The sequence below is a fragment of the Sturnira hondurensis genome, unplaced genomic scaffold, assembly GCF_014824575.4.
Source record: "Sturnira hondurensis isolate 20B ecotype Veracruz unplaced genomic scaffold, ASM1482457v3 Scaffold0014384, whole genome shotgun sequence".
Classification (NCBI taxonomy): domain Eukaryota; kingdom Metazoa; phylum Chordata; class Mammalia; order Chiroptera; family Phyllostomidae; genus Sturnira; species Sturnira hondurensis.
In genome coordinates this window covers 10,050,405-10,059,524 of record NW_028087015.1, presented here as the reverse complement: position 1 = coordinate 10,059,524, position 9,120 = coordinate 10,050,405, and the positions used below count along the sequence as shown (strand labels likewise).

At 40.9% G+C, this 9,120-nt stretch overlaps 1 non-coding gene across 1 annotated transcript; it reads right to left on the bottom strand.

The window, feature by feature from the left end:
- Nucleotides 1–821: 821 nt before the first annotated feature.
- LOC118998922 (small nucleolar RNA SNORA71) lies at nucleotides 822–959 on the bottom strand. Its single transcript, XR_005068994.1, has one exon. It is a non-coding gene; the product is annotated as a small nucleolar RNA SNORA71 (small nucleolar RNA).
- Nucleotides 960–9,120: the final 8,161 nt, after the last annotated feature.

The following is a 9,120-nucleotide window of genomic DNA, read 5'->3' as shown; positions in this document are numbered from 1 at the left end:
AGCAGTTTCTTGGTAGAGGCTATAGGATTTTCCATGTACACTATCATGTCATCTGCAAACAGTGACAGTTTTGTTTCCTCCTTTCCAATTTGGATGCCTTTTACTTCCTTTTCTTGCCTGATTGCTGTGGCTAGAACTTCCAATAGAAGTGAGTAGAAGTGGTGAGAGTGGGCAACCTTGTCTTGTTCCTGATCTTAGTGGAAAAGCTTTTAGTTTTTGCCCATTGAGTATGATGTTGGCTGTAGGTCTTACATATATGGCCTTTATTATGTTGAGGAATGCTCCCTCTATTCCCATTTTTCTGAGTACCTTTATCATAAATGGGTGTTGAACCTTATCAAAAGCTTTTTCCGCATCTATTGATATGACCATATGATTTTTGTCTTTGCTTTTGTTTATTTGGTGTATTACATTTATTGATTTGTGTATATTGAACCATCCTTGCATCCCTGGGATGAATCCCACTTGGTCGTGGTGTTCAATACACATTTTTAACACTTATAATAAAAAAACACTCTGCCGTATCCTGTTTCAATAAATGGACACATGACAGTCTCCTTTTAACTTTTATGATAATGCTTATGCACCAAAATTTATTTCATATGGTTTTTCAGTGCACAAAATGTAGGTTTGCATACACATAACCAGAAGAAAATAATTTAAAATGAAACATCATTAAATTTATTATTTTAATGAATGACTAAAAAAATAAAAATAAATGTTATTTGAAATTATGAGCAAAGAGGGTTGCCCTTTATCTTCAAGAAAAGTATGAACTGTCAAAGTTTCCTCTCTCTCCTTTTTTTCTTTTGTTTGTGATGTGTGAAAAAGCTCCAGGGTTTGGAAGAGACAAGGGTAGACCCTCCAAACGTGGGGAAATGCTTTCAGCAATTGCTCCTCTTGCCCTATCCATCCATGGCTAGGGTGCAGGCAGCCCATAATCACTTCTGAATGCAGGGGCAGAATTTTCAAAAAACTCTTTGTGTTGTGCTTTCATGGTTCATGCACTCACACACAAAAGATCTTAAATTAATGAAAAGCTAGAAACTGTCAGAGAAATGATTAGAATCTAGAATTAGTTTTTACAGAGAACTCTTGTTCCAGGTGGATGTAAGAAAGTTTATAAATATATATTGTATTCAGGGGACTTTACCCATTTCACACACATAGACTTTCAAGCCAACATAACATGTAATTAAAATCTGGGTTTGGTATACCAAAATTCTTATGCTTGAAAATTATTTGTAAAATAACTTCAATTATAAAAAAAATAAAAAGTAAAAGAGTTCACTTTGCCAAGATGAAAAATGGTGATGACTGTTCAGGGTTCACCAGGGAGACAATAAGAGATTACATATATATATATTATATGTAATATATAATATAGATATTACATATATATGTATATATATATACTTATTAAAAGGAGTTGGCTCATGTGATTATGGAGGCTAAGGAACCCAAGATCTGCAGTTGCCTAACTGAGGCCAAAGAGAGCTAGCAGACACTTTCCACCCATGTCTGAAAACCAGAGAAGCAGGAGAGCTGATGGTGCAAGTTCGTTTCAGTCTAAGTCTGAGGACAGGAGAAGACTGATGTCCCATGATCAGGTCAGTCAGGCAGAGACAGAAAATTGCTCCTTATTCTGCTTTTTGTTCTGTGCAGGCCTCCTACTTATTGGATGAGGCATGCCCACATTGGAGAAGGCAATGTGTAGGATGATTCAGACTGCCAATTAAAATGTTAATCTCAACCTGCCCTGGCTGGTGTGGCTCAGTGGATGGAGTGCCCACCTGTGAACCAAAGGGTCACCAATTTGATTCCCAGTCAGGGCACATGCTTGGGTCACTGGCCAGTGTCCCAGTTGGGGGCACATGAGGGGCAACCACATATTGATGTTTCTCTCCCTCTTTATCCTTCCCTTCCCCTCTCTCTATAAATAAATAAATAAATAAAATGTTAATCTCATCCAGAATCACCCTCATGCACACTCAGAATAATGGCTAACTGAATATCTAAGAGCCATGGAGCACCAAATATCTAAGAGCCCCATGGCCCAGGTAAGTTTTATTTTTATTTGAGGTGAGTAACATTACATAGATTTCAGATGTACAATACTATAACTTAATATCTGTCTACTCTATTGTGTGCTCAGCACCAAAAGTCTAATTTGCGTCCATTACCATGTATTCGACCCATTTTATCCATTTTGTTTTCTTCTCACCACTTTCCCCTCTGGTACTCACCATTGTATTCTTTGTATGTATGAATTTGGTTTTTGTTTTGGTTTGTTAGTTTGTTACTTTTTGCTTTATATTCCACAGGCAAGTGAAATCATAGAGTTGCATCCTTTTCCATCTGACTTATTTCACTTAGCATAATACCCTGAAGCTTCCCCCATTTTGTCTCAAGTGGAAATATTTCATTTTTTATAGCTGAGTATTATTCTTTTGTAGGTATGTGCTACACCTTTATCCATGGATCCATCATTAGGCACAAACACTACTCAAGCTGATACACAAAATTAAGTTTCTCCCTGAAGGATCATGGCATTTGGGAAAGGGTACCCCAGGGTCCTCACAGTGCGTTTAGAATAGCATGCTCCTGCAGTCATATGCACTAGCATAGGAAGCATGCAGAGCATCTATTAGAAGGGACTGTCTACACCAAAAGGTTCATTTAAATATGGTATCTCATTAGGATGCCTTGTCTATCTGCCATCCTACAAGTGAATATATTTGGGGCATTTGGTTAAGGTACAATAGAACTCACTTCACATAGAACACAACATAAATGAGAGCATAAATGCGGCCATTATGACAGCAATTCAGTTATTAGAACAAAGCCCAGTCCCAAGTGGGTACTCAATAAATGTTCATTAAGGAAGAGTGGCAAAATGGAAAGAATGAAGGAAGAAGGCAGTTGGGGAGGCAGGAAGGAGGGAGGCATCAGGGAGGAAGAAGGAAAAAGAAAAGGTAGGCAGGCCACGGATCAGATGAAGTGGTGTTTTAGTTTCCTTGAATCTTGAGTCAGGAAAATGTAAAATGACTCTAAAAAATTATCCAATAGGTAGCAGACTTTAACATTCACTCTTGTAAGGGGAATCTAAGCTATAGACTAGGACTAAAGACATAAAAGAGTGGACAGAGGACCCATAGAGGCCATGAGGGAAATGAGGATATTTGGTCTATTTCTGTCTTGAAGGGCAAAGTCTGGAGGAACAACTATGCATTGTGTCCTGTGTCCTTTGCTTCCCCTCTCAGGGTATTGGTGGGTTGAGTGGTCAGGTCTCATGGCTACAGAATGTTCATGGAGCCTTGGTATTCCTGAGTAACATGGACTTCATAGTTCTCCTCTGTTGTCTATACTAGGATGTGACCATTAAGGACAGCTAGAACCCTACATTCTTCACGTCTCCTCTGGTGACCTCTTTTAAAACAACTTTAGGATCTGGTCCCCAAGTCCTGGGCTGAAGACAGTCCCTCTCCTTATCTCTCTCCCCATGCACCCAGCCAGTCCTCATGTCCTGTGGCTTCAGATACCACCTTCCTCTTATCTTTCCAAAAGCTTAGGTTCAGTATTTGCTCAGCCTCCTTTGCTTTAACTTTCCTTCTGCGGAGAATTTCCTGTCAACTCTTCCCTTTATTTTGATGGTTTTGGCTGCTAATGTCATTTGTTTTTGTTTCCCTAAGAGGCAGGAGATGAAAGAGACACAGCCTCATGCACTATTTCAGGGCATCTCAACCAGAGTTTTCAATTCCAAGAGCTTGGGGCCTGAATCTGTCTGAATAGCTCAGCAGAGTGGGGATGAGCTGACTACTCCTGTGGTTAGTGAAGGGACGTAACAGCTCCCTGGAGTTCCAAGGAGGCCACTACAATATCATGTCTGCATCAGGAGGGACTATTAACACTCAAAGCCAGAACTGCAACAATCAGTGAGCCCCTCTCCAGTGCAGGTCCTTCTCTAGGCACCAGGAGGTATCCTCTCAGTGTGTGCCCATGTTCACAGTTTTAATAAAATGTCCAAAAGTAACACATCTTTGTATTTTTTTCTTGAGGAGTGGTCCCCAAATTACCAAAATTTTAGGCCTCACTATCTGGATCTCTCCTGGTCAGGAGGGTTGACCCTGGGTCAGGAGCTGATTTAGCAAACTCTTCCCATGCCTCCTAAGCAAACCTCCCCCACCCTTGCTCCAGCCCCCGTTTCCAGGCCACGGATGTTTTCCCAACACCTGTGTCCCATGTGTTTATTGTTGTGTATACAGGGTGGGTAAGCACTAAGAATTTCTCTGGAGTAGGAATTCACATCACAGGAATTATTCAAGTCCTTGGGAAGGACCTTCAGCCCTGGCAAGCAGAGGCAGGGAGAGGTCTGGACAGCAGTAGGCAGGTAGGACCAATGACCTTTATCCATCTGATTTCATTCTGTTTTGCATCAGAGTGGGAGAATGGAGGTGTCCAGAAAGCCCACTTTGCTTTTTCAAAGTAATGAAATTCTATTTGGGCCTTCACAATTCTAAGGAGAGTAAATGGATCTTTGATGAAAACTTATGGACTAGAAAAACAAAGTTCTTTAACACTTAGTCCCCTGATACCTACCTCTTCTTTCTTTTTCTCTCTATCTGTTTACCACAAATAAATGTTTTTCTCTTGTTTTTAAATAAAAAAGAAAGGTTGCTTATACAATAAATACTAGCACATCAAAATACTGTACTTGTAGAAACATGGACTTGCAAAAAATAAAAGAGTGAAGAAAAGAAAATCCATGTAAATATATAAAAGCTTACTTTGATGGCCAATCACTGTAAATGTTATTGTCTCACATTTTCTACTTGTGAAGATACAATTCGTTTTCTTGATTGCCACAGTCTGGTTTAAAAGTGTACTGCACATTTAATTCTCATGTCCAAGGTGATGTGTGAAGTGAACAGTGTGCACCCAAATCCATGCCCACTTGAAACTTCTAGATGTGACCTTATTTGGAATAGGTTCCCTGCGGATGTAATTAGTTAGAATGAGTTCATAGTAGAAAAGGTGAGACCCAGACCCAATGACTGGTGTCCTTGTAAAAAGGTCATGGGAAGGCATGGACACACAGGGGGAGGATGATAGGCACATGAAGACAGACAGAGGCAGAGATTAGGGTGGCGAGGCCACAAGTCAAGGAATGTGTCACCCACCAGAACCCCGGAGGGGCAGAGAGAACCTCCCTCTAGAGCCTTCAGAGGGAGTGCAGCCCTCTCCCAACTTGATGTTGGACTTTTGGCCTCCAGACTGAGAGAGAATAAATGTCTACTATTCTAAGCAGCCTGGTTTGTAGTCATTTGTTATGGCAGCCCCAGGGAAGTGACCCAGTGCCCAAGACCGGCCACGCAGCAGCTGGCTCCCTGACAGAAAAGCACTGAGGATGGTCCAGCCGAGCTCACACATTTCTGCAAAATTCACAAAGAACAGACACTGTCTTAACAGGCTCCAGTGAACAGGGCTATGGGGAGAATGGCTGGCTGGTTAGGACCCTTAAAATTGGATGTGCAGCCTCACAGCCACCGGGGAGGTGACCTGGGTTTGGGGTGCTTAGCTGTGAGGGAGCAGAGAAGCCCAACCAGGAACTGAGCACTCATGTGGGCTCTCCTGTGCCTTCTGGGCTGTGGGAGGTGAGGCCCCCGGGTGTGAGCACAGGCCTCAGGCTCCACACCACAGTAGGCAGAGCTTTGGTGCCTGCTGAAGAATGAAGACAGCAGAAATCCACCCCATCGTGGCACTGCTGGGAAGATACAATGAGGTAACATCCCAAAGGGTGACCCATGAGTAGCTGTCATTGTCATTTGTACAAATTCTACAGTCAGAGGACTGAGCTGGACTTGAGGCCAATGGGTTGTTTGCTGGTCAATGTCGCACTCTTGTGCAAGCTCAATTACCAGGCTCAGAGACTTAAAAAAAAAAAAAGGTTTCTGTAGACAAGGCTGATTGGACTGTCTTTTTTTCTTTTTCTTGTTAAGACTTAAGTCGGAGGGAGGATTGACACTGCATCTTTCTCTTTGCAGCTTTCCCCAGGGTTGTAATTTGCTTAACGCTCTTACTACTGACCTGAAATAGCTGGAGGGAATGACTTAGTAGGCTAGGCCCCAACTTTGTACGTCCAGAGCAGGGTCCCTGGAGCGGCAGGGCAGATCCTGTGGGTCACAGCTGTTTCTTGTGGAGGAAAATCCGGGTTCAGAGCGTGGGGCTCTTGCAGAGGAGGCCCCTGCATATAGCAGCCCCAACAGGCCCTGGAGGTCAGAGAGAAAGGAATTCCCAGCTCTGAACTGTGAAGCTGCCAAAGGCCCGCAAAGACTGTGCAGAATGTTCCGGGTTCCGGGACGAGTCTGGAAATGCTTTGGGCAAACATGTGAGCATTTTAAGGAGGATTTATTTTGCCTGACATGTATAAGAAACCAGGTATCTTAAGTATTAAATCTTAGCAACAAACACGCAAATTCTTCTTCCTTGGGCTGCCTTCTCGGCCTTAACTGCCATGGTAGACACACAATACGTGTCTCCTAGTTTAACTTAGTTCTCCTAGTTTAACTTAACTTAGTTCACCACTCCAGAGGATAAATGATTTGCCAAGGCTGCATTGTGACCATCACAGGTATTCTTTTGTTACCTAAATTTAGAATCAGAAGCAATGGTGAATAAGTTAGTTGGGTTTTCTGTGGATTTTATTATATGCAGCTATTCTGCTTGAAGTTTCTAAATTAGAGTATTGACTAATCAAGTCACATAAAGATTGCTTGGGTTATGATGGAGTCATCTTGTAGGACAAATTGATATTTTTACTTCCTGTTATAAATAAATATTATGTAGACCCCCTTTCCAAAAGTAGAATTTTAAATGATTGTATTAATTAAACTTGCAAGTAATGTTGCATTATTTTAATAAATGTGTATGTAAGATGAATGGTACTGGATGGGAAAACTTTGATCAAAAGAGGAGTGTCTTCTACTTGGAGGGATGGAGATTTAGTCAGGAGGACAAGAGTTCATAAAGGCAGTGCATTTGGGAAAGTCAGTGAATTATAAGTCATGAAGAACCGGTACAGAAACAGATGAAACAGCCACAGGGACCTGAGACCTAGAGGATTAGGGCTCCCAAATTTGCTGCCTCATTTCTCTATGATGGATACTGTCAGGAGAAAGGACACTTGCTAACAGATCAAAGGACGTAGACACACAGCTGTGTTACCTCTTCTGCACATAGGAGTGTTCTCCAAGCTTGTGTTCTAGCTGCTGTCCTTCACTAAAGGGAGTGTAAATCTTTCACCAGTGACTGACGATTACCCCATTTAACTGCTGGGAGGTGGAGCTCATGGGAAAACCCACGAATTTAACCATGATTCTGACAGCTTGTGTTCCTTGTCACTTTCTCTAAAGGGGGAAGTCAACCCAGCCAGAAGGTCTGACTTGTGACGTATTCTACCCCTTACTCTCACTTTGGTGAAATTACCTAGCATTTTCCAATCAGTTTGTATAATTTTTACTGCTCTTTAGGGTACAATGTACTTTGGCTGATCTTGACTTTATTTACGATCGAAATATTTTATTCATCATGAATGTTTTTGTGATAACTTTAACTTTTAAAAGATATTGCACTAAAATATCAATTATCTTGATGACTGAGATTGTTGGCACCCTCTTAAATCTGAGTGAGGCATAGAGAGGTGAAAAGGGAGCCACGTGCTGGCATGGTTCAGGGCCCATCAGGCTAGTGCCAGGGCTTGGGCTGGCTCATGGTGATGCTGAGTCACATGCTGCCTGTCTGCAGTGTCTGCCGTCTTCCCGTTGAAGTTCACAGCCTGTGCAGCCATATGCTAGTCTATATGATGGAACTAGAAATGTTTCCTAAACTTTTTATTTAGACATTGTAAAGCAAGAGACCACACAATTGAACAATAAAATGACAAAGCAAAATATCAAAATTAGTGTGTCTTCTGGGAGCTGGACCTTTCATCACACAGACAGGGTGATCATACCATGTTAGAGAAGGTTTCACATGTACCTTCCATGCAGAACCTGGTGCTATACTGTAAAAACAGAAGCATGGCTTAATTCTCCTGCTCTCCTGCCTTCTGGACTTGAGCTCTTCATCCTTGATCATGCTTGTGAACCTGCTTGTCATTTTGTGCTTTTATGGGAACCACATAAAGGAACATCAAGAAAGAGGACAGAAGAGAAAGGAGAGCAAAAAATGGAGAAAAGTTAGGCAGAAGAGGTTCTCACAAACTAGTTTACAACCAGCAGCTTTTGAAGGATCCAAAAAAAAGCTGTTGAGGAAGAGACAGAGCACAACTCTCCAGGGATGATTTCCTTTGACCTTGAAGTTCTATAAATAATTAGTGGTAATTAACAACCTAGATCAATGTTTTTTTTTTATTCTAGACCCATTTTTGGTAGCTTTGTCTCAAGATCACAATATGGATAAATTCACATTGGTAGTAACTTCAATATCCACTGTCCCTGTGGAGTACATTTCTAAAAGATATCCCTAAACTTGAATCCTCATAGAATATTCACATACAAACAACTGGATGATACACACCTGAAGCCAAGATTATATAACCTTGTCTTAAAATAGAATCACAAGCATTTAAAACTATTTATTTAGAATTATGAAGAAAGTGGTTTACTAGAAGAAGCATAACACAGGGGGTGTTTAAAGAGTTATATGGAGGAGAATGGACAATAGTTTTTCTTCCTTCTTATAATAAAAGAGCTGAAGAGAAATAAGACTTTTTCTCAAAATTCTAGAGCAAGCAGATAGTTCTTAACAGTACATAAGTGAGAAAGAGACAAAATTTGACTTATTAACCTTCGTCCTGCCATATTTTTTAAAATTATGTTTAATTTAAATGGGAATGTGTTTAAATTATGGAAGTTAAATGTGTGTGTTTGTATATCTGATCATAGCAATACTAGGCCTATGAGTCTTTCCATTTCTCTAGTTTTTGTCAAATTAAAAGAAAAAAGTGAGGAGATCAATTTAATTCACTACTTTCTCACAAAATACACAAAGTTTTCTTATGTTGTAACATATCATTTCATTGAAGTTTTTTCAGTGGAGCAGCTGCTGCAATCTCCTCAT